The 25,818-nt window shown below is 53.9% G+C and overlaps 1 long non-coding RNA gene across 1 annotated transcript; it reads right to left on the bottom strand.

Moving 5' to 3' along the window:
* Window positions 1-250: 250 nt before the first annotated feature.
* On the bottom strand, window positions 251-13,525 carry LOC138682794 (uncharacterized). The gene is made up of 5 exons (XR_011322715.1): window positions 13,395-13,525; window positions 13,244-13,299; window positions 2,598-2,638; window positions 2,466-2,512; window positions 251-2,342 (listed from the first exon to the last, which is right to left on the bottom strand). It is a non-coding gene; the product is annotated as an uncharacterized lncRNA (long non-coding RNA).
* Between the last annotated feature and the right edge of the window lie 12,293 nt (window positions 13,526-25,818).

Here is a 25,818-nt window from a genome sequence, read left to right as displayed (position 1 = left end):
CATCTAGTCCAACTCCCCCCACCCTTTGCCCGCAAAATCCTCAACTGTCTTCCAAAGACCATCCGCTGACCAACATAATTCCCTGCGCTAATTGGCAATTACCACATTCCAGGGGAGTGCTCCACGGGAGCGCTGTTCCCGGGAGCCTTGAAAAAAATCCCCCTGCCTGCCAAAATCCTGGCCCGAGCCTGACCCCCATCCGAACATTGGCAATGAACATCGCCTCACAGAGCAGCCGGGACTGGGGAAAAAAAAAAAAAAATCCCCCGGCTAGGGTTTTTTTTATTCTAATGGTATTTTTTTTCAATTCTAATTCCCTGGAAAACATCTCACCTGTACAACCTGAAAGGAAAAAAACATTAAAAAGTCAAAATACATAACCCTACAAGGTCACACACATTCACAACACACTACACTTTGACGTTGCATGCACACCAGCCCTCGCTCTCAACTCATCCATCCAACTGCCTGCCACCCTCAAGGGACCATGGCCCTGTGGTTGTGGCACCAGGGGTCTCAAAAATTGCCCTGCCTGCCAAAACCCCAGCCCAAGCCTGACCCCCGTCCGAACATTGGCCATGAACATTGCCTCACAGAGCGGCCAGGACTGGGGGGGGGGAACACAGCTGGGGGAAAAAAAATCCCCTGGCTGGGGATTTTTGATTCTAATTGTATTTTATTTTTTCCTAATTGCCTAACAAACACTCTACATCCACCCTGCAAGAGACCACTAAAAAGCTAAACCACATAACCCCACAAAGTTACGCACATTCACAACACACCACTCATTCAGATCACACACACACTAGCCCTCACTCTCAACTAACCCATCCTGCCGCCAAAAGGTGTCAAGGGGCCATCGCCCCTTACTCGCAGCACCCGGGGCCTCAAAAATCACCCTGCCTGCAAAACCCCTAGCCCCAGCCCAACCTCCTTTCAAGCTCCCCACAAACTACCCTTCCATTACAGCAACACTTCAACACGCACCATCTGCGCCATACACAGATTTTCAACCAGATACTTAGCTTTCATAGTGGCACTTGTCACAGTCCAACCTCCGTAGCAGCCACATCGCCTAAATGCGAGGTTCCTTCAAAGGCCTTATGCCCGGTGATCACCTGCAAAACCAACACACAAAACTGTTGAATATGCACTTCACCCTCGGCATAAAAAAATCCTCCACAGCTCCAAACACCTGCTTCCCACCGATTCCAAAACCAAAAACCTCAATGCCTTAACCATTTCTAGAAGCTTACCACAAAGTGTCCACATAAACAATATTAACACCCACACCCACTTACTGCCTTACTATATTCTACCTCACAATCCACTTGCAATCCACTCCCCTACTGACATGCAATGACTCAAAAGTCTTTTAACCCTCAATACTAGCAATCTAGACATATCAACATTTCACCCATAGACTCATTGCTGTTCCACCTACCCCTGACTCTACATCCCCGGGCAGAGAAGCTCCAAGCCAAATGCACCCATGCACAGACCAACACAACACAGAACACTACAGACAAGGCGATTCAAAGAGAGAGAAAACTCTCAGCAAGAAGAATGACCCCTGGATGGGAGGTGCCATCCGGCAAATTGACCTACGGCGCCCAAAACCACGAAGCAAGGAGGCTCTACGACAGCCCCAAAGAAGACGCAAAAGTAAGGGCCCGTTACAAGATGGTACTGTCAAAACCAAGATGATGGATGCGTAAGAAGCCTGTCATCAAGACCTAGGAACATCAAGGTGCAGGGAAGAACTCCCAGTCCAAGACAACACATGGCTAGAGAGCAGAGCTGCCAAAGCAGCCCAGAAGAGCGCCGCAAGAGAACCAGCGGGAACCTTCTGACACCAATCCACACTTTACAGCTCCGAGCACAAGAAAAGAAGCAGCCAACTGGCACATTGCCAATGAGGAAGGGCATTCAAGACCCTAGGGATGGAGCCCAAAGCACATGCCACGCTCCCTGAGCGCAAAGACTGATGATGGCATTGAGACCCGAGGAAGGTCTAAGCACACAAGACAGATTACACAAACTACACAGCACCACAGACACAGGCTGGAACTGCCCTGCCCGGCACACGCTGGTCTCATGCTGAAAAGCAACCTGCTCCCTTCATCTGCCCAAACAGGACTGCTCCTGGACAGCCCTGCCCTCCTACTCTAACTTTAAAACCCCTCACAGCAATTCCCAGCTGTGTCCCTTCCTCCCAGCCTCTCCCCAGCCCAGGTCCCTCAACTTAACTTTCAGAGGGCCAAGGGTACAAATCCATCCTCCACAAAAATCACATGGGCTAACTGGGATGATCCGGCAGTCGCCAGGTTCCTCTCCATCATCTGCAGTGAAGACAAAAAAAAAAAGGCAACAAAATCAGAAGAGGCAGTAAGCAACCCATCAGCCAACACCAACTACTTTCCCAACCCACCACTTAATCACACACACCACAGTGTTATGCTTACCTGCTCATTCCAGAGTCAGACCCTGCAGCCATCATCACTCATGGTACCTAAGACAGCAAGACACACAAAATTAGCAAAGCACTCGCGAGAAGTCACCTGCCCCATGCTCCTCCTCCCTAATCCACAGCTCACCTCAAACGCTCATCCCATTCCAAAGGTGGCCCGCACAGCGCCTGCAAAACAAAAAGGTAAACGCTTGTCCTGGTTTCAGCTGGGATGTAGTTAACTGTCTTCCTAGTAGCTGGTACAGTGCTATGTTTTGAGTTCAGTATGTGAAGAATGTTGATAACACTGATGTTTTCAGTTGTTGCTCAGTAGTGTTTAGACTACAGTCAAGGATTTTTCAGCTTCTCATGCCCAGCCAGGGCACCTGACCCAAACTGGCCAACAGTGTATTCCATACCATGTGACGTCCCATCTAGTTTAGGAACTGGGAAGTGGGGGAGGGAGGGAATCGCCGCTCGGGGACTGGCTGGGTGTCGGTCGGCGGGTGGTGAGCAATTGCCCTGCGCATCATTTGTACATTTCAATCCTTTTATTACTACTGTTGTAATTTTATTAGTGTTATCATTATCATTATTAGTTTCTTCTTTTCTGTTCTATTAAACTGTTCTTATCTCAACCCAGGAGTTTTACTTCTTTTCCTGATTTTCTCCCCCATCCCACTGGATGGGGGGGAGTGAGTGAGCGGCTGCATGGTGCTTAGTTGCTGGCTGGGGTTAAACCACGACAGTCCTTTTGGCGCCCAATGTGGGGCACGAAGGGTTGAGATAACGACAAACCTGACCAGAGCTTGTTAAAACAAATTTGTCCTAAGCATTCATTATGTTGATTTATGCATTCTTAGAGTTGTTGCTCTGGTTTTTAAGGCTCTGTTATGTATCACCTCGCTTGCTGTATGTAGTTCCTCTTCTACTGCTTATCATCCGTGGGAGGTGGATTAAGGTTTTCGCTTTGATGTATGGTATAACTCTGGTTTATGGTATGATAAAGTCATCAGCTGTGGGATTAATCCGGTATTTGCACTTAGCATTGTCACCTTTATACTGCGGGAGCCATCTGTGGGAAACTATTAATAATTATACCATTTACCTTTCCTCCATGGAAAACCAGTCTGTGGGTGGGGTACCTTTCTTCCCCTCTCCTTTCTCCTTCGGTCCAGTTACAATGGTGTTTGAGAATTTTGAAAAATTTGAATACTCCTGGAATGTTGGGACTAGCACGGTCCTAGCCCTACTGCTAGGAATTAGCATACTTCTGAATGTGGTTCAGCTCTCGTTTAAGGTTAAACAGCTATTTAAGAAGATCACCCAGAGATGTGCCCCAAGGCTGGATAATTATGAGTGGCAGGGTGTGTGGGGTAGTATGGGCAAATACCTAGAAAAGTGGGCACCTCCGACGTTTTGGAAATTCACCCCTGAACAAGTGCAGGATCCAGAAGAACTAGTAAAATATTTGGAAAAGGTATGCTGTCACCCCGGCAGCTCCAGAGAGATACAAATCACTGCAACGTGCTGGGGCCTGGCCCATGCCTATCGAGCCCTGTTTGACACCACTCAGTACCCTCAAGGGGAAGAGAAAGTCTCTGGACCTAACAACAAAATGGTGAGCACCGCGGCCACCCAAACCTTGGCAACGGGCGCTGCGGCCCCTCCAGCCCCAGCAAGGAGCATTGCAGGCACCCAGACCTTGGCGACAGGCACCGTGACCCCTCCAGCCCCGGCGACGAGAACTCAGGCTACCCAAACCTCAACAACAGGCACTGCAGCCCCTCCAGCCCCGGCAATGAGTACAGCAGCCACCCAAACCTCAGCAACGGGCACTGCAGTCCCTCCAGCCCCAGCGACGAGCACTGCTGCTACCCAAACCTCAGTGACAGACACTGCGGTTATCCAAAACCCAGTGAGCGATACTGCAACTGAACCAGCGGACCAACCTGCACCAGCATCAGTTGCCCCCGTACAGAAAAAGAAATATACAAAAAAATCAGTTCGCTTAGCGAAGGATGAAGATGAACCAGGATCATCACGGGAACCGGAGGAAGAGGCAGAACCAGAGGTAATAACCCGGTCCCTATCCTTGAGTGAGCTGCGGGATCTGTGAAAAGACTTTGGCCGCCGTATAGGTGAGCATATTATCACCTGGCTCCTCCGATGCTGGGACAATGGGGCTAATAGCTTGGAATTAGAAGGTAGGGAAGCCAAGCAGCTGGGATCGCTTGCCAGGGAAGGTGGCATTGACAAGGCAATTGGAAGAGGGACACAAGCCATCAGCCTCTGGAGGCGACTCCTGTCAAGTGTGAAGGAAAGGTACCCCTTTAAGGAAGATGTTATATGTCAATCAAGCAAGTGGACCACCATGGAAAAAGGTATTCAATATCTGAGGGAATTAGCTGTGCTAGAGACGATCCATCATGACCCGGACAACCCACAATTACCCAAAGATCCAGACGAAGTCCAATGCACACGACCCATGTGGCGGAAGTTTGTACGGAGCGCACCATCATCCTATGCCAATAATGGCCTGGAAGGATGAAGAGGCACCGACAGTGGAGGAAGTGGCTCGCCAACTCCGTCAATACGAAGAAAATCTCTCCTCCTCCCTACAAGCCTGCATTGCAGCTGTGGAGAAGCTGTCCGAGGATGTCCAACAAATCAAAGAGGATATGTCCTACTCCACACGTGTAAGGACCAATGTCTCAGCTATTAGGAGTGAGCGCTCCTCTTCCCAAGAGAGAGAATATAGAAGGTACACACCGCAAGGTGCCCTGTGGTTTTACCTATGTGATCAGGGAGAGGACATGAGGAAATGGGACGGAAAACCTACCTCGGTCCTAAATGCACGGGTACGTGAACTGCGAGGAAAAACCACCACAAAAGGGGATTCTACCAGGAAAAATGCCGCTCCAGTTTCCAAACAGAGTAGAAGGGCTGATTTCATTTCCGATCCTCTTGAAGGGACTTCTGAGCCAATTTTACGAGAAGTGAATACTGAATACTCTAACCAGAATTAGAGGGGCCCTGCCTCCAGCCAGGTGGAGGAAAGGGATAACCGGGTCTATTGGACTGTGTGGATTCGATGGCCTGGCACGTCAGACCCACAGGAGTATAAGGCTCTAGTAGACACCGGCGCACAGTGCACTCTAATGCCATCAAGTTATAAAGGGACAGAATCCATTTGTATTTCTGGTGTGACAGGGGGATCCCAAGAATTAACTGTATTGGAAGCTGAAGTAAGCCTAACTGGAAATGAATGGCAGAAACACCCCATTGTGACTGGTCCAGAGGCTCCGTGTATCCTTGGCATAGACTACCTCAGGAGGGGGTATTTTAAGGACCCGAAGGGGTATCGATGGGCTTTTGGTATAGCTGCCTTGGAGACGGAGGGCACTGAACAGCTGTCTACCCTGCCTGGTCTCTCTCAAGACCCTTCGATTGTGGGGTTGCTCAAGGTTGAAGAACAACAAGTGCCAATTGCTACCACGACGGTGCACCGGCGGCAATATCGCACCAACCGAGACTCTCTGATTCCCATCCACAAGTTGATTCGCCAACTGGAGAGCCAAGGAGTGATCAGCAAAACCCGCTCACCCTTTAATAGTCCCATATGGCCAGTGCGGAAGTCTAATGGGGAGTGGAGACTAACAGTTGACTATCGCGGCCTGAATGAAGTTACACCACCGCTGAGTGCTGCCGTTCCAGATATGCTAGAACTTCAATACGAGCTAGAGTCAAAGGCAGCCAAGTGGTATGCCACAATTGACATTGCTAATGCGTTTTTCTCAATCCCTCTAGCAGCAGAGTGTCGTCCACAATTTGCCTTTACTTGGAGAGGTGTCCAGTACACTTGGAATCGATTGCCCCAGGGGTGGAAACACAGCCCCACTATTTGCCATGGACTAATCCAGACTGCACTGGAAAAAGGTGAAGCTCCGGAACACCTGCAATACATTGATGACATCATCGTATGGGGCAACACAGCAGAAGAAGTCTTTGAGAAAGGGAAGAAAATAATCCAAATCCTTCTGAAAGCCGGTTTTGCCATAAAAGAAAGTAAGGTCAAGGGACCTGCACAGGAGATCCAGTTTTGGGGAATAAAATGGCAAGATGGACGTCGTCAGATCCCAATGGATGTGATTAATAAAATAGCAGCTATGTCTCCCCCGACTAATAAAAAGGACACACAGGCCTTCTTAGGTGTCGTGGGGTTTTGGAGAATGCATATTCCAAATTACAGTTTGATTGTAAGCCCTCTCTATCAAGTGGCCCGGAAGAAGAATGATTTTAAATGGGGCCCTGAACAACAACAAGCCTTTGAACAAATTAAACGGGAGATTGTTCATGCCGTAGCCCTTGGACCAGTCCGGACAGGACAAGATGTTAAAAATGTGCTCTACACTGCAGCTGGGGAGAATGGCCCTACCTGGAGCCTCTGGCAGAAAGCACCTGGGGAGACCCGAGGCCGACCCCTGGGGTTTTGGAGTCGAGGATATCGAGGATCCGAGGCTCGCTATACTCCAACTGAAAAAGAGATATTGGCAGCGTATGAAGGAGTTCGAGCTGCCTCAGAAGTGGTTGGTACTGAAACACAGCTCCTCTTAGCACCCCGACTGCCAGTGCTGGGCTGGATGTTCAAAGGGAGGGTCTCCTCTACACATCACGCGACTGACGCCACGTGGAGTAAGTGGATCGCACTGATCACACAACGAGCTCGCATAGGAAACCCCAGTCGCCCAGGAATTTTAGAAGTAATCACGGACTGGCCAGAAGGCAAAGATTTTGGAATGTCACCAGAGGAGGAGGTGGCACGTGCTGAAGAAGCCCCGCTGTATAATAAACTGCCAGAAAATGAGAGGCAATATGCCCTGTTCACTGATGGATCCTGTTGCATTGTGGGAAAGCATCGAAGGTGGAAAGCTGCTGTATGGAGTCCTACACGACAAGTTGCAGAAACTGCTGAAGGAGAGGGTGAATCGAGTCAGTTTGCAGAGGTGAAAGCCATCCAGCTAGCGTTAGATATTGCTGACAGAGAAAAGTGGCCAGTGCTCTATCTCTATACTGACTCATGGATGGTGGCAAATGCCCTGTGGGGGTGGTTACAGCAATGGAAGCAGAGCAACTGGCAGCGCAGAGGTAAACCCATTTGGGCTGCCACGCTGTGGCAAGATATTGCGTCCCGGCTAGAGAATCTGGTTGTAAAAGTACGTCATGTAGATGCTCATGTACCCAAGGGTCGGGCCACTGAAGAACATCGAAACAACGAACAGGTGGATCAGGCTGCCAAGATTGAAGTGTCTCAGGTGGACCTGGACTGGCAACATAAGGGTGAGCTATTTATGGCTCGATGGGCCCATGATACTTCAGGCCATCAGGGAAGAGATGCAACATATAGATGGGCTCGAGATCGAGGGGTGGACCTGACCATAGACACTATCGCGCAGGTTATCCATGAATGTGAAACATGTGCTGCAATTAAGCAAGCCAAGCGGTTAAAGCCCCTGTGGTATGGAGGGCGATGGCTGAAATATAAATTTGGGGAAGCCTGGCAGATTGACTATATCACACTCCCACAAACTCGCCAAGGCAAGCGCTATGTGCTTACAATGGTGGAAGCAACCACCGGATGGCTGGAAACATATTCTGTACCCCATGCCACTGCCCGGAACACTATCCTGGGCCTTGAGAAGCAGGTCTTGTGGCGACATGGCACCCCAGAAAGAATTGAGTCAGACAATGGGACTCATTTCCGAAACAACCTCATAGACACCTGGGCCAAAGAGCACGGCATTGAGTGGGTGTATCATATCCCCTATCATGCACCAGCCTCTGGGAAAATTGAGCGATACAATGGACTGTTAAAGACTACATTGAGAGCAATGGGGGGCGGAACTTTCAAACATTGGGATACACATTTAGCAAAAGCCACCTGGTTAGTCAACACCAGAGGATCTGCCAATCGGAGTGGCCCTGCCCAATCAGAATTTTTACATACTGTAGAAGGGGATAAAGTCCTTGTAGTGCACATGAAAAACATGTTAGGGAAAACAGTCTGGGTTACTCCTGCCTCAGGCAAAGGTAAACCCATTCGTGGGATTGCTTTTGCTCAAGGGCCTGGGTGCACTTGGTGGGTGATGCGAAAAGATGGGGAAGTCCGATGCGTGCCTCAAGGGGATTTGATTTTAGGTGAAAATAGCCAGAATTAAACTGTATGATATTAGTTGCTATATAACCCTGCTACTGTATGTTAGCATTACTATAATTGTTATATGCTATATCCATAGTACTATAGTAAGAATCACTTGGATCAAGCAAGAAAGAACTGTGATAAAACTGAGCAAAGCGCAGTAGAGGTGGATCCAGAACTGACTCCAGCATGCAACAATCCAACGGTGCACACCATCCTCCTGCTGCGCCAAATGTCATCTGCTCGTCACACCGCACTGAAGCCCAATTCTGCTCTACCGACTGAGAGGACTTTGCACCATCCCTCCTGCTCAGACAGACTGGTATGACAGATGGAGCCCAGAGTCAGAAACTAAATGAACTCAACAAACATTTTATGAACATAAAGAACTAAAGAACTGATATCTCTGTGTGTGTATACTTATATATATATATATATATATATATATAATTGTTCATATGTCTCAAAGGGATGGAAAGGTGGTGATGATTGATCAGAATGTAACTAAAGGTATGGGAACTGAGCATGACGTCAATGGTATAGAATAAGGGGTGGATACTGTCCTGGTTTCAGCTGGGATGTAGTTAACTGTCTTCCTAGTAGCTGGTACAGTGCTATGTTTCGAGTTCAGTATGTGAAGAATGTTGATAACACTGATGTTTTCAGTTGTTGCTCAGTAGTGTTTAGACTACAGTCAAGGATTTTTCAGCTTCTCATGCCCAGCCAGGGCACCTGACCCAAACTGGCCAACAGTGTATTCCATACCATGTGACGTCCCATCTAGTTTAGGAACTGGGAAGTGGGGGAGGGAGGGAATCGCCGCTCGGGGACTGGCTGGGTGTCGGTCGGCGGGTGGTGAGCAATTGCCCTGCGCATCATTTGTACATTTCAATCCTCTTATTACTACTGTTGTCATTTTATTAGTGTTATCATTATCATTATTAGTCTCTTCTGTAGCGTTCGCTGCATATCAAGGTGCCACGATTAGATCACTGATCAACCCCAGACCAGGGAAAGAGACAGATAACACACACAGTGTGAGCGCCAACTTCCGCCTTTTATTGCGCAGTCAATTCCTTTTATACTAACAAGGGTAGGTGGGATTACAGACACATCATAAGGCTGCGACTAACCCTCTAACTTTCCGTGACATCGCGAGATCTTCCGAACGCCGAACCCTACATCTCCCCCCTCTCTATGACGAGTTGGCTTCTATTGTTATGAACAATTCCACACCAAGAAATAACTAAGTAAAGTACTATGAGTATAAACATATCTCTACAACTAAGTTGAAACACTCTATCTTAAACACCCGTAAATGTCCCATTTACCCTGAAGAGCAAAAAGCTCCTTTATAGAAATTCACACAGGAGGTAGACTGAAAGTTATACAGATACATCATGAGGCTTGGAAAGAATTACTTCTATTACTCTATAAAGTTTATCATTGGTGCACTGATGTTAAGGCTTAATGTCTGAGGCACCTGGATTCCTGGCTGCGAGCTCTGACAGCCGGATCCCATAAAGGCACGTATTGATGGACTCTGAGAGGGACGTCATCCAGATACACATCAGGGTCCCCCAGTTGGCTTTGCATCCACTGCCAGAAGTTTGTAGCAGATACCCAAGGTGTCACAAGCCAGGAAAGGATGACAGCAACCTGTAGGAAAAACACTCAAACACTACGAGGTTAAGGCAGGACAAATCATACGACTAGGAACCCATTTCAGTAGCCCTTCAGGTGTCTGTACACAGGCATACCCTCGCCCAAGACAACGCAACTCAAACGGCCCATCCCATTGGCGTGTCTGAAAGTCACGTACGCGGACCAACGGGTAGGGACCTTTCTCTTCCGTGTTCGTAAAGTGTCGTTGCGCCGCCGTCTCTTCCAGATCCCCTCGAACTGTCTGATTTAATGAAGTTAACCCAGTTAACAGAAGACGCTGTGTACGGAGAGCAGGTGTGTTTTCCTGTAACCAGGAGGGCTCCTCCTGCTCCCCCTCCCTAAGCCGATCGAGTAAGGCCTTTAAAGTTCGATGTGCTCGTTCTACAATGGCCTGGTCGGTGCTATTATGAGGGATGCCAAGTTTACTTAACAAGCTGAACAAGGTAAAATTATTACAATAGCTAAAATCACAATAACTACAATAATGCCCATAATTCTTTAAGCCAACCCATTACCCCTAATGACCCAAACCATGAGGACTATGAGGAAGATGAACCATCCATACATTCTTGTGTCATCTTGCTCCGCGAACTCAGCCCAGCAATCGGTAGGTGCCAGCTTTCCATGGGCGTCCCCACAGAGGCAACGATGGCCTCACCGTACACCAGCCCGATGCTCTTCGGAAAATCCCGGTATTTGTACATTTGCAGAGGAACGGGTTTTGGCACACGTGGCCAGCGGGTGCCAAAAGTCTGCCTCGGTTGCAATCTATGACGCATGCGCTTGCTGGCCAGGCGCGCTGCACGAGTCATAGCCATCTTGTCTATTGGTTCATGGGCTTTATGATGCGGTTGCGGTGCACAGAGAATCTTGACCTGTTATGTTAACCAAGGTGACCTATACATTAGTTTTTGACTGAGGTGGTATTCATATTGCCACACCATCTATGATGCTCCAGATGATGATGGTCGTGCAAATTCAACAGGAGTCCGTCGTGGGCCTGTATCTGTGGAAACACAATCAACCTCGTTCCCAGGTTATTAATGGAAATAGACCTTACCCCTAATTTTGGCTTTAACTAACTTTTACGTTTACCCCACACTGTCTTCCCGTAATCACACTATGTTTAATCAAATTATGCTTAACACACTTTTTACCTAAAGCAAGTTCTATATACAATAAGGCATGTTGTTCTAAAAACCTCTCTGAAGGACTCAATGTCTGCTAGTCCTCTAAAGTATAATACTCTATCAGTCAGAATCTGTTGGATCAGTGGCTCCAGCACCCGCCGGTGCCGTCCCAGTTGCCATTGGGACAAAGTCTTCAATTTCTCAAGGACTTTCCAGTGAAACGCCTCCTTTTTTTTTTTTTTTTTTTACTCTCCTCCAATGCCTCTCCCTCTCGTCTGCAGAGGCTACTGCAGGCGGCTCCGCGTCTATCGCGGGCGCGGTTGGTTTCACCGCCTCTGGTTCCGAGAGGCGGGATGGATGAAAGGGCGGTGGCAGGGGCGCGGATGGTTCTGCCCGGGGCCGGCCGCGGCCGCGCCTGGCGGCGGCCATTCCATGGCCGGCTGACACGTGCCGCTGCAAGGCGGCGGAGGGGGGGGCGGAAAGGAAGGGAGGAGGGAGGGGGCGGAGGAAGCGCCGGAGGGGGCGCAGCTGACGGCTCAGCAGGCACAGGCTCAGGCAAAGGCTCAGGAGGCTCCGTCCGCTCTCCCGGCAAGGGCGCCTGATTTCCCCCCGCGGGGGGTGTTTCCTCCTCTGCCAGTCTCCAACCCCCGCTGCCTCCCAGTTATCCCCTCCGCGGGTGGCCGTTCCTCCCACTCTCTCAACTAACGGTACAAATCTCCCTTAACGTCCCCGCCTGGATCCCAGTCCAAGAGGCACTCCCCCAAGTCCTTCCGAACCTCCCGCCGTAACTCCCCCCATGGACACTGCGGAGGGGGCTCGTCCGTCCCCGCTGGTACCGTCCCTACAGGAAAAACCTCCGTCTCTGCCGTACTCTCCGTGTCCACGCTCTCAGTCAGAGATGGACCGCTCTGTGAGCCCCGCTCCACAGCCGCCCACTCCGTCCGAGTCTGACTCACTGTCCCTGGGGGCACTGCCCCCCCTTGGTTTTGAGCCGGCGCTTCATCCGCAAACAAAACAGCTCGCGCCGCCGACCAACGCTCCCCAGCTTTCCGTCCTGCCGTAACTACCTCCTCCACTCTCCCCCAAGCTTGTAATCGTTCCGCAGCTCCGCGCTCACCCGCAAGCGCCGACTGGAGCAACAGCTCCCGAATCTCTCCCCAATTTGGGGGACTTAATACTTCTTTGGGAGAGCCCATCCCTCCCCGGCGCAGCACCCATTGGATGCATTCGCCTGTGGGGCCCCTCCTAATCGTTCCGTGAGCACCCACCTCATCAGCCAACACTTTCAACACCTGAATCACTTGCGCAAGTTCCATCGTCGCCTAGTGCGACCGATCACGTCGGGGTCACCATTATGTAGCGTTCGCTGCATATCAGGGTGCCACGATTAGATCACTGATCAACCCCAGACCAGGGAAAGAGACAGATAACACACACAGTGTGAGCGCCAACTTCCGCCTTTTATTGCGCAGTCAATTCCTTTTATACTAACAAGGGTAGGTGGGATTACAGACACATCATAAGGCTGCGACTAACCCTCTAACTTTCCGTGACATCGCGAGATCTTCCGAACGCCGAACCCTACACTCTTCTTTTCTGTTCTATTAAATCGTTCTTATCTCAACCCAGGAGTTTTACTTCTTTTCCTGATTTTCTCCCCCATCCCACTGGATGGGGGGGAGTGAGTGAGCGGCTGTGTGGTGCTTAGTTGCTGGCTGGGGTTAAACCACGACAACGCTTAACTGAGCAACCACATAATACTTTGATATTCAACACCAACCCAGCCCGCAACCACTTCACCTTCTCAGACTGCTCATTGGCCTGCGACTTCACCCCTCCGAGGCTGCGTGCGCCACCTGCAAAAAACAAACGACAAGGGATGCTTCCAACTTTGCCAACAATATGACACCTCCAAAGGAATGGTTCCTTTAACCCAGTAGTCATGACTCACCTTGCCCGAGTCACCTCTGGTATCGATGGCCTGTGTCACTCCTTGCTTCATACCTTCAAAATAAAAGAAAAAAAGAACCCTATCAGCTAGTCATAGAGCCACCAGCGACATCTTCCCTCTGATTCCACTCATGGACGCAGCTTCTTATGCTCCGCTCCCCACCTCCGTCACTCTGTGGCACGCAACTTGTCCCTCTGCATCTGAAAAAAAACATATTGAACAAGTCACCAAGAGCAAGAGCTTAACAATTCCAGAGGTCTTGATTAGCTTAACAATTCCAGAGGTCTTGATTCCATCTACGAAGACCACCTGGAGTCCAACTACAGCCTGCCATCTTAGGAAAAAAAAAGGGCCAAACTTTAAGCCCATCACGTGCAAGACTTAACACCTTAAGAGAGTCAAATCCGCTTCACTGCCCCTCAATAGCCCCTGCCAACATGGCTCCAATCGTCTCCATAAAACACTATCGGCACAGCTGTCCACGCAGCCCGCCGATGACTACTTGAGCTGATTACTGTACAACCCTCACCTAAACAGTCTAGGCACATCGTTTCACCCGTAGACTCTTATCGCTGTTACACCTACCCCTGACTCTACATCCCCAGGCAGAGCAGCTCCAAACCAAACACACCCGTGCGCAGAACCTTACCACATGGAAAGCTACCAACAAAGTGATTCAAAGAGAGAGAAAACTCTCAGCAAGAAGAACGACCCCCGGACGGGAGGCACCGTCAGGCAAGACGACCTACAGGGCTGCAACCGCAAGGCCAGGAGGCTCTATGGCAGACCCCAAGAAGAGGAGTCAAACGGAACGGCCCATTACAAGATGGCACTGTCAAAACCCAGACGATGGATGCGCCAGAAGCCTGGCGTCGAGACCTAAGGATATCAGGATGCAGGGAAGAAGTCCCAGTCCGAGAAAACTGACAGCTAGAGAGCAGAGCTGCCAAAGCAGCCCAGAAAAACGCCACAAAAGAGGACCAACCGGAACCTGCTGAGACCAATCCACGCTTTAGAGTTCTGAACACAAGAAAAGAAGCACCCAATTGGCACAGTGCCGATGAGTAAGGGCATTCAAGACCCTAGGGACAGAGCCCGAAGTGCATGCCACACTCCTCCAACACAAAGACTGATGATGGCATTGAGACCCAAGGAAGGTCTAAGCACAGAAGACAGACTACACAAACTACACAGCACCACAGACACAGGCTGGAACTGCCCTGCCCGGCACACGCTGGTCTCATGCTGAAAAGCAACCTGCTCCCTTCATCTGCCCAAACAGGACTGCTCCTGGACAGCCCTGCCCTCCCACTCTAACTTTAAAACCCCTCCCGGCAATTCCCAGCTGTGTCCCTTCCTCCCAGCCTCTCCCCAGCCCAGGTCCCTCAACTTAGCTTTCAGAGGGCCAAGGGGCTGAATCCATCATCCAGAAAAACCACACAGGCCAACTGGGATATTCCCGCACTCACCAGGCTCCTCTTCATCATCTGCAGGGAAAAAAACAAACAAAAAACCCAGACCAAACCAGAAAAGGGAGTAAGCCTCCCATCAGCCAACACCAACTACTTCCCCAACTCCCCCACTCCTCACAAGTACCACCACATTACAGTTACATGCTCATTGCGGAGTCGGACCCCGCAGCCGTCGTCACTCGTGGTACCAAAGATACAGAGAGACACAAACATGAAGAGTCACCAGCCCCACGCTCCTCCTCACTAATCCACGGCTCTCCTCAAACACTCATCCAATTCCAAAGGTGGCCTGCGCAGCGCCTCCAAAACGGAAGGTAAATGCTTAACCAAGCAGCCCCATAATACTTTGCTATTCAACACTGACCCGGCCGACGACCGCCTCACCTTCTCAGACCACTCACCGGCATGCAGCTTTGCCGGAGACCTTATAGCAGACTTCACAGTACGTAAAGGGTGCCTATAAGAAACCTGCAGAGGGACTTTTTACAAGGGTGTACAGCAATAGGACAAGGCGGTAACGACTTGTCGTGGTTTCAACCCAGCCGGTAACAAAGGACCACGCGGCCGCTCGCTCACTCCTCCCGCCCCCCTCCGGTGGGATAGGGGGAAGACAGAGGAGAGGGAAAAAAAAAAACCAAACCTGGAACCTCGAGGGTTGAGATAAAGGCAGTTTACTGGAACAACACAAAGAAATTGCAACAACAACAACGGTACTAATGAAAAAGTATACAAAAAGAGTGATGCACAGTGCAACTGCTCACCACCCGGGACCTGACGCTCTGCCACTTCCCCCACCGAAAAGAAGAGCCCCCCCCCCCCCCGGCCCACTCCCCATTTATATACTGAGCATGATGTCACATGGTATGGAATAGCTCCTTGGCCAGTTCAGGTCAGCTGCCCCAGCTATGCCCCCCACCTCCCAGGTTCCTGTAAAAAAAAATTAACTCTATCCCAGCTGAACCCAGGACATTATCCACCCCTTATTCTATACCATCTACATCATGCCCAGATCTTACATTTTCCAATCGACCACTACCACTTCCTTGTCTTATATATATAAGTATATGGACTTGCGTCCGTCCCCGTCGCCCCTCCGCACACACACACACACGCAAATGGTATTCCTTTAGCGTATGGGCTATCCCTCTAATGTGTCCATTGATTTTATTTAGTCCATGACTTTGGGGCTCCATCTGTTGTAACAGTTCTTCAGGATAAGAGAGATGGTGTGAGATGGTGGGTTGTTGTATGCTGCCTCTGGAACTTGTGGCTAGTACATTTGGTGCAACTCACGCCCTTAGTCTGCAGGTCGAAGATGTTATCTTGAGGAAATTGCTGGGTGTCAGTTCAAGTTCTGTCGCTGTTGTACTTGGCTTAGTTTCAAAGTCCATCCCGCAGTCATTTGGGTAATTCTTACAGTAATACCCTTGATATGGCATATAGACACTATAGATACAATGACATGCATTGGCAGGGTATTTAGCAGTTAGGTATCATACAGCCCAATTCACTGGCTATTCTCTCCCAAAATCAAATCTCCCCGAGGTACACATCGAACTTCCCCATCCTTCTGCATCACCCACCAGGTGTACCCAGGTCCCTGAGCAAAAACAACCCCTTGAATGGGTTTGCCTCTGTTTGAGGGAGGACTAACCCAGACTGTCTTTCCTAACATACTCCTCATGCGCACTACAGGGACTTTATCGCCTTCTACAGTATGTGGAAGTCTTGGTTGGGTGGGGCCAGCCCAATTGGCGGATCCTCTAGTATTAACTAACCAGGTGGCTTTTGTTAAATGTGTATCCCAATGTTTGAAAGTCCCACCCCCCATCGCTCTCAATGTAGTTTTCAGCAGTCCGTTGTATCGTTCGATTTTTCTGGAGACCGGTGCGTGATAAGGGATGTGATATACCCACTCAATGCCGTGTTCTTTGGCCCAGGTGTCTACGAGGTTGTTTCGGAAGTGAGTCCCGTTGTCCGACTCGATTCTTTCTGGGGTGCCGTGTTGCCATAAAATTTTCTCTTCAAGGCCCAGGATAGTGTTCTGGGCAGTGGCATGGGACACAGGGTATGTTTCCAGCCATCCAGTGGTTGCTTCCACCATTGTAAGCACATGGCACTTGCCTTGGAGTGTTCGTGGGAGTGTGACATAGTCAATCTGCCAGGCCTCCCACTGTTTATATTTCAGCCATCACCCCCCATGCGACAGGGGTTTTTGCTGCTTGGCTTGCTTAATTGCGGCACATGTTTCACATTCGTGGATGACCTGTGCGATAGTGTCCATGGTCAAGTCCACCCCTCGATCTCGAGCCCATCTATATGTTGCATCTCTCCCCTGATGGCCTGAGGTATCGTGGGCCCACCGAGCCATAAATAGCTCACCCCTACGTTGCCAGTCCAGGTCTACCTGAGACACTTCAATCTTGGCGGCCTGATCTGTCTGCTGATTGTTTTGATGTTTTTCAGTGGCCCGACTCTTGGGTACATGAGCATCTACGTGACGTACTTTTACCACTAGCTTCTCTATCCGAACAGCGATATCTTGCCACAGTGTGGCAGCCCAAATGGGTTTACCTCTGCGTTGCCAGTTGCTCTGCTTCCATTGCTGTAGCCACCCCCATAGGGCATTTGCCACCATCCATGAGTCAGTATAGAGATAGAGCACTGGCCACTTTTCTCTTTCAGCAATATCTAATGCTAGCTGGATGGCTTTCACCTCTGCAAACTGACTCGATTCACCTTCTCCTTCAGCAGTTTCTGCAACTTGTCGTGTAGGACTCCATACAGCAGCCTTCCACCTCCGATGTTTTCCCACGATGCGACAGGACCCATCAGTGAACAGGGCATATTGCCTCTCATTTTCTGGCAGTTTATTATACAGCGGGGCCTCTTCAGCCCGTGTCACCTCCTCCTCTGGCAACATTCCAAAGTCTTTGCCTTCTGGCCAGTCCGTGATTACTTCTAAAATTCCTGGGCGACTGGGGTTTCCTATGCGAGCCCGTTGTGTGATCAGTGCGATCCACTTACTCCACGTGGCATCAGTCGCGTGATGTGTAGAGGAAACTTTCCCTTTGAACATCCAGCCCAGCACTGGCAGTCGGGGTGCTAAGAAGAGCTGTGTTTCAGTACCAACCACTTCTGAAGCGGCTCGAACTCCTTCATATGCTGCCAATATCTCTTTTTCAGTTGGAGTATAGCGAGCCTCGGATCCTCGATATCCCCGACTCCAAAACCCCAGGGGTCGGCCTCGGGTCTCTCCAGGTGCTTTCTGCCAAAGGCTCCAGGTAGGGCCATTCTCCCCAGCTGCAGTGTAGAGCACATTTTTAACATCTGGTCCTGTCCGGACTGGCCCAAGAGCTACTGCATGAACAATCTCCCGCTTAATTTGTTCAAAGGCTTGTCGTTGCTCAGGCCCCCATTTAAAATCGTTCTTCTTCCGGGTAACTTGGTAGAGAGGGCTTACAATTTGACTGTAATTTGGAATATGCATTCTCCAAAAGCCCACAACACCTAAGAAAGCCTGTGTTTCCTTTTTATTAGTTGGTGAGGACATAGCTGCTATTTTGTTGATCACGTCCGCAGGGATCTGACGACGCCCGTCTTGCCATTTTACTCCTAAGAACTGGATCTCCTGCGCAGGTCCCTTGACCTTACTTTCTTTTATGGCAAAGCCAGCCTTCAAAAGGATTTGGATTATTTTCTTCCCTTTCTCAAAAACTTCTTCTGCCGTGCTGCCCCATATGATGATGTCATCAATATATTGCAGGTGCTCTGGAGCTTCACCTTTTTCTAGTGCAGTCTGGATCAGTCCATGGCAAATAGTGGGGCTGTGTTTCCACCCCTGGGGCAGTCGATTCCAGGTGTACTGGACACCCCTCCAAGTGAAAGCAAACTGTGGCCTGCACTCCGCTGCCAAAGGAATGGAGAAAAATGCATTAGCAATGTCAATTGTGGCATACCACTTAGCTGTCTTTGATTCCAGTTCATATTGAAGCTCTAACATATCTGGCACAGCAGCGCTCAGCGGTGGCGTGACTTCATTCAGCCCACGATAATCTACTGTTAGTCTCCAATCCCCATTAGATTTCCGCACGGGCCATATAGGACTATTAAAGGGTGAGTGAGTCTTGCTGATCACTCCTTGGCTCTCCAATTGGCAAATCAGCTTATGGATGGGGATCAGGGAGTCTCGGTTGGTGCGATATTGCCGCCGGTGCACCGTCGTGGTAGCAATTGGCACCTGTTGTTCTTCAACCTTCAGCAACCCCACAACCGAAGGGTCTTGGGAGAGACCAGGCAGGGTAGACAGCTGTTCAATCTCCTCCGTCTCCAATGCAGCTATACCAAAGGCCCAACGGTACCCTTTTGGGTCCTTGAAATACCCCCTTCTGAGATAATCTATACCAAGGATGCACGGGGCCTCTGGGCCAGTTGCAATGGGGTGTTTATGCCACTCATTCCCGGTTAGACTCATTTCGGCTTCCAATACGGTTAGCTCTTGGGATCCCCCTGTCACACCAGAGATACAGATGGGTTCTGCCCCTTTATAACTTGATGGCATTAGGGTACATTGTGCACCAGTGTCTACTAGAGCCTTATATTCCTGTGGGTCTGACGTGCCAGGCCATCGAATCCACACTGTCCAGTAGACTCGGTTGTCCCTCTCCTCCACCTGGCTGGAGGCAGGGCCCCTCTAATCCTGGTTAGAATATCTGTTACCCACTTTTTGCACATGTGAATCAGAAGTCCCTTCAAGAGGATCAGAAATGAGATCGGCCCATCTACTGTGCCCGGGGGACTGCTCACGGGAAACTGGAGCAGCAGTTTTCCAAGAACAATCTTCTTTTCTGGTTGCTTTTTCTCGCAACTCCCGTACCCGTGAATCCAAGACTGAGATAGGTTTTCCATCCCACTTCCTCATGTCCTCTCCATGGTCACGCAGGTAAAACCACAGGTTAGCCCGTCGTGTGTACTTTCTCTCTCCTCTCTCTTGGGCAGAGGAACGCTTACTCCCAATAACTGCAATGCGGGCCTGTACAGGTGAGGAGAAGGACATACCTACTTTGAATTGCTGGAACTCTCGGGACAATTCCTCTACAGCTGAGACACAGGCCCGTAGGGAGGAAGAGAGACTTCCTTCGTATTGCCGGAGTTGGACAGCCAATTCATCCACCGTTTGTCCATAGCCTTCTTTCCAGGACATTACTGCCAATGAGTTGGCATAGGTTGGTGGTGCACTTCGTAGAAACTTCCGCCACATCGGTTGTGTGCATTGGACTTCATCTGGATCTGTGGGTGACTGCGCATTTTCTGGATCATTATAAATCACCTCCAGCATAGCTAATTCCCTCAGGTACTGGATACCTCTCTCCATGGTGGTCCACTTGCCTTAGTGACATGTAACTTCATCCCTGAAAGGGTATCTTTCCTCTACACCTAACAGAAGTCGCCTCCAGAGGCTGAGGACTTGTGTTTTTCTCCCAATCGCCTTGTCGATACCCCCTTCTGTAGACAGAGATCCCAACTGCTTGGCTTCCTTACCCTCTAATTCCACACTACTAGCCCCATTATCCCAGCATCGGAGCAGCCAGGTAACAATGTGCTCACCTGGGCGGCGGCTAAAATCTTTTCGCATGTCACGCAACTCACTCAGGGATAGAGATCGGGTAATTATTTCAGGTTCTGCCTCTTCTTCCTGTTCTCGCGATGACCCTGGTTCATCTTCATCTCTCACTGAGCGAACTGATTTCTTTCTGTGTTTCTTTTTCTGTACAGGGGCGACTAATACTGGCACAGGTTGGTTCTCCGGTTTAGCCGCGGTGCCTGCCGTCGGGGCAGGGCCAGCCGCGGTGCCTGCCGTCGGGGCAGGGCCAGCCGCGGTGCCTGCCGTCGGGGCAGGGCCAGCCGCGGTGCCTGCCGTCGGGGCAGGGCCAGCCGCGGTGCCTGCCGTCGGGGCAGGGCCAGCCGCGGTGCCTGCCGTCGGGGCAGGGCCAGCCGCGGTGCCTGCCGTCGGGGCAGGGCCAGCCGCGGTGCCTGCCGTCGGGGCAGGGCCAGCCGCGGTGCCTGCCGTCGGGGCAGGGCCAGCCGCGGTGCCTGCCGTCGGGGCAGGGCCAGCCGCGGTGCCTGCCGTCGGGGCAGGGCCAGCCGCGGTGCCTGCCGTCGGGGCAGGGCCAGCCGCGGTGCCTGCCGTCGGGGCAGGGCCAGCCGCGGTGCCTGCCGTCGGGGCAGGGCCAGCCGCGGTGCCTGCCGTCGGGGCAGGGCCAGCCGCGGTGCCTGCCGTCGGGGCAGGGCCAGCCGCGGTGCCTGCCGTCGGGGCAGGGCCAGCCGCGGTGCCTGCCGTCGGGGCAGGGCCAGCCGCGGTGCCTGCCGTCGGGGCAGGGCCAGCCGCGGTGCCTGCCGTCGGGGCAGGGCCAGCCGCGGTGCCTGCCGTCGGGGCAGGGCCAGCCGCGGTGCCTGCCGTCGGGGCAGGGCCAGCCGCGGTGCCTGCCGTCGGGGCAGGGCCAGCCGCGGTGCCTGCCGTCGGGGCAGGGCCAGCCGCGGTGCCTGCCGTCGGGGCAGGGCCAGCCGCGGTGCCTGCCGTCGGGGCAGGGCCAGCCGCGGTGCCTGCCGTCGGGGCAGGGCCAGCCGCGGTGCCTGCCGTCGGGGCAGGGCCAGCCGCGGTGCCTGCCGTCGGGGCAGGGCCAGCCGCGGTGCCTGCCGTCGGGGCAGGGCCAGCCGCGGTGCCTGCCGTCGGGGCAGGGCCAGCCGCGGTGCCTGCCGTCGGGGCAGGGCCAGCCGCGGTGCCTGCCGTCGGGGCAGGGCCAGCCGCGGTGCCTGCCGTCGGGGCAGGGCCAGCCGCGGTGCCTGCCGTCGGGGCAGGGCCAGCCGCGGTGCCTGCCGTCGGGGCAGGGCCAGCCGCGGTGCCTGCCGTCGGGGCAGGGCCAGCCGCGGTGCCTGCCGTCGGGGCAGGGCCAGCCGCGGTGCCTGCCGTCGGGGCAGGGCCAGCCGCGGTGCCTGCCGTCGGGGCAGGGCCAGCCGCGGTGCCTGCCGTCGGGGCAGGGCCAGCCGCGGTGCCTGCCGTCGGGGCAGGGCCAGCCGCGGTGCCTGCCGTCGGGGCAGGGCCAGCCGCGGTGCCTGCCGTCGGGGCAGGGCCAGCCGCGGTGCCTGCCGTCGGGGCAGGGCCAGCCGCGGTGCCTGCCGTCGGGGCAGGGCCAGCCGCGGTGCCTGCCGTCGGGGCAGGGCCAGCCGCGGTGCCTGCCGTCGGGGCAGGGCCAGCCGCGGTGCCTGCCGTCGGGGCAGGGCCAGCCGCGGTGCCTGCCGTCGGGGCAGGGCCAGCCGCGGTGCCTGCCGTCGGGGCAGGGCCAGCCGCGGTGCCTGCCGTCGGGGCAGGGCCAGCCGCGGTGCCTGCCGTCGGGGCAGGGCCAGCCGCGGTGCCTGCCGTCGGGGCAGGGCCAGCCGCGGTGCCTGCCGTCGGGGCAGGGCCAGCCGCGGTGCCTGCCGTCGGGGCAGGGCCAGCCGCGGTGCCTGCCGTCGGGGCAGGGCCAGCCGCGGTGCCTGCCGTCGGGGCAGGGCCAGCCGCGGTGCCTGCCGTCGGGGCAGGGCCAGCCGCGGTGCCTGCCGTCGGGGCAGGGCCAGCCGCGGTGCCTGCCGTCGGGGCAGGGCCAGCCGCGGTGCCTGCCGTCGGGGCAGGGCCAGCCGCGGTGCCTGCCGTCGGGGCAGGGCCAGCCGCGGTGCCTGCCGTCGGGGCAGGGCCAGCCGCGGTGCCTGCCGTCGGGGCAGGGCCAGCCGCGGTGCCTGCCGTCGGGGCAGGGCCAGCCGCGGTGCCTGCCGTCGGGGCAGGGCCAGCCGCGGTGCCTGCCGTCGGGGCAGGGCCAGCCGCGGTGCCTGCCGTCGGGGCAGGGCCAGCCGCGGTGCCTGCCGTCGGGGCAGGGCCAGCCGCGGTGCCTGCCGTCGGGGCAGGGCCAGCCGCGGTGCCTGCCGTCGGGGCAGGGCCAGCCGCGGTGCCTGCCGTCGGGGCAGGGCCAGCCGCGGTGCCTGCCGTCGGGGCAGGGCCAGCCGCGGTGCCTGCCGTCGGGGCAGGGCCAGCCGCGGTGCCTGCCGTCGGGGCAGGGCCAGCCGCGGTGCCTGCCGTCGGGGCAGGGCCAGCCGCGGTGCCTGCCGTCGGGGCAGGGCCAGCCGCGGTGCCTGCCGTCGGGGCAGGGCCAGCCGCGGTGCCTGCCGTCGGGGCAGGGCCAGCCGCGGTGCCTGCCGTCGGGGCAGGGCCAGCCGCGGTGCCTGCCGTCGGGGCAGGGCCAGCCGCGGTGCCTGCCGTCGGGGCAGGGCCAGCCGCGGTGCCTGCCGTCGGGGCAGGGCCAGCCGCGGTGCCTGCCGTCGGGGCAGGGCCAGCCGCGGTGCCTGCCGTCGGGGCAGGGCCAGCCGCGGTGCCTGCCGTCGGGGCAGGGCCAGCCGCGGTGCCTGCCGTCGGGGCAGGGCCAGCCGCGGTGCCTGCCGTCGGGGCAGGGCCAGCCGCGGTGCCTGCCGTCGGGGCAGGGCCAGCCGCGGTGCCTGCCGTCGGGGCAGGGCCAGCCGCGGTGCCTGCCGTCGGGGCAGGGCCAGCCGCGGTGCCTGCCGTCGGGGCAGGGCCAGCCGCGGTGCCTGCCGTCGGGGCAGGGCCAGCCGCGGTGCCTGCCGTCGGGGCAGGGCCAGCCGCGGTGCCTGCCGTCGGGGCAGGGCCAGCCGCGGTGCCTGCCGTCGGGGCAGGGCCAGCCGCGGTGCCTGCCGTCGGGGCAGGGCCAGCCGCGGTGCCTGCCGTCGGGGCAGGGCCAGCCGCGGTGCCTGCCGTCGGGGCAGGGCCAGCCGCGGTGCCTGCCGTCGGGGCAGGGCCAGCCGCGGTGCCTGCCGTCGGGGCAGGGCCAGCCGCGGTGCCTGCCGTCGGGGCAGGGCCAGCCGCGGTGCCTGCCGTCGGGGCAGGGCCAGCCGCGGTGCCTGCCGTCGGGGTTTCCATCTTTTCCCCCTTTTCCCCCTGGGGGTGCTGCATAATATGAAGCAGGGTTTGGTAGATACCGGCCAGGGCCCAGCACAGTGTAGTGAGTTGTGTGTCTCTGGGATAGCCACAGCATTTTCCTTTCAAAAATTCTATCACTTCATGAGGGTTCTGCAGTTGTTTGGGAGTGAAATTCCAAGTCACTGGAGGTGAGAAGTTCTCTAGATACCTGCCCACATCCTCCCACATGCCGTGCCACCCATAAATATCCAGCTTTGGGACAGATCTCTGGGTGGTACTCTTAAAGAGCCTCTTTGTAGCCCTAGACAAGACCGGAAACATAGTCAGGAGGCATAGCACTAACAGCACACAGGCTTGCGCATCCCAAGGATATTCAAAATTCTCGAAAACTGTTGTAATTAGTTGGAAAGAGAAAAGGGAGGGGAACGGATGGGGGGAAGTATCCCCCCCTAACTTCCCCATGGGTTGGGTGTAATTACCAATAAAATCCGACAGAAGGTGCCCAAAGTATGGAAATGATATCACTGCCTCATACAGATACCAGCTTAACCTCATGACCAGTGATGTAATCATTTCACAAGTCGACATTGCCCAGTACAGCAAAATGATAATCCCAATCACTCTCCCACAGATGAGATACGCAACTACAGGCAATACATAAAGCATATAAGAACTTACAAAACACCACCATGTAAACAACTGAATCAACATTGTGACTAACATCTATTTATCTAGTATAAGAAATGCGTATGACAAATTTGTTTCAACACGCTCTGGCCAGATCTGTCGTTATCTCAACCCTTCGTGCCCCACGCTGGGCGCCAAAAAGGACTGTCGTGGTTTCAACCCAGCCGGTAACAAAGGACCACGCGGCCGCTCGCTCACTCCTCCCGCCCCCCTCCGGTGGGATGGGGGGAAGACAGAGGAGAGGGAAAAAAAAAACAAACCTGGAACCTCGAGGGTTGAGATAAAGGCAGTTTACTGGAACAACACAAAGAAATTGCAACAACAACAACGGTACTAATGAAAAAGTATACAAAAAGAGTGATGCACAGTGCAACTGCTCACCACCCAGGACCTGACGCTCTGCCACTTCCCCCACCGAAAAGAAGAGCCCCCCCCCCCCCCCCCGGCCCACTCCCCATTTATATACTGAGCATGATGTCACATGGTATGGAATAGCTCCTTGGCCAGTTCAGGTCAGCTGCCCCGGCTATGCCCCCCACCTCCCAGGTTCCTGTAAAAAAAGAAATTAACTCTATCCCAGCTGAACCCAGGACACGACTTTCATCCTAAAGAGGGTACATTTAGTTTAGGCATTAGGAAGAAGTTTCTCACTATGGGTGGCAAGGCACTGGAACAGGTTGCCCAGAGAACCTGCAGATGCTCCCTCCCTGGAAGCATTCAAGGCCAGGTCAGATGGGGCTTTGAGCAACCTGGTCTCACAGAAGGTGTCCCTACCCATTGCAGGGGGAGGTTGGAACTAGAGGCTCTTTATGGTCCCTTCCAACCCAAACCATTCTATGATTCTATGACATCCAAATCCAACTGCAAAACTCATCTGAGAAAGGCTGGTGAACACTCCTCCCTTTCCCCAGCAGTCCCAAAACTTTAGAAACCCCTTTTCTTCTTCTCAGCTGTCAGGAAAGGAACACCACTGCTTCCTGACACCTCCTGCCCTCGATTTGCACTCCTGAACCCCCTTCAGTGGCTACTCCTCAGGAGCCGCTCTTCTGAGCCACATCCCAAATTCTGGGGGCACCTCTAACCTACAGCTTCCCAGAGACTCTGAGCTCTGCTACATGCCCACAAAGTAAAGTCAAGTCCCAAGGCCTGTAATCTACGAGGGGCCTGCCACGAGCTGCAAAGGTTCTAGGGACACCATGGCATTCTGTGGGCAATGAGGAAAGGCGACGAGGCATCCCAGACCCTGAAAGGCAATGTGCCTCATGGCCCTGCTGCTTTCTTGAGAAATACTAAAACTCCATAT

The sequence above is a fragment of the Haliaeetus albicilla genome, chromosome 29 (assembly GCF_947461875.1).
Source record: "Haliaeetus albicilla chromosome 29, bHalAlb1.1, whole genome shotgun sequence".
NCBI lineage: Eukaryota > Metazoa > Chordata > Aves > Accipitriformes > Accipitridae > Haliaeetus > Haliaeetus albicilla.
The sequence above is the reverse complement of the archived record's forward strand: the minus strand, read 5'-3'. Positions and strand labels throughout refer to the sequence as shown.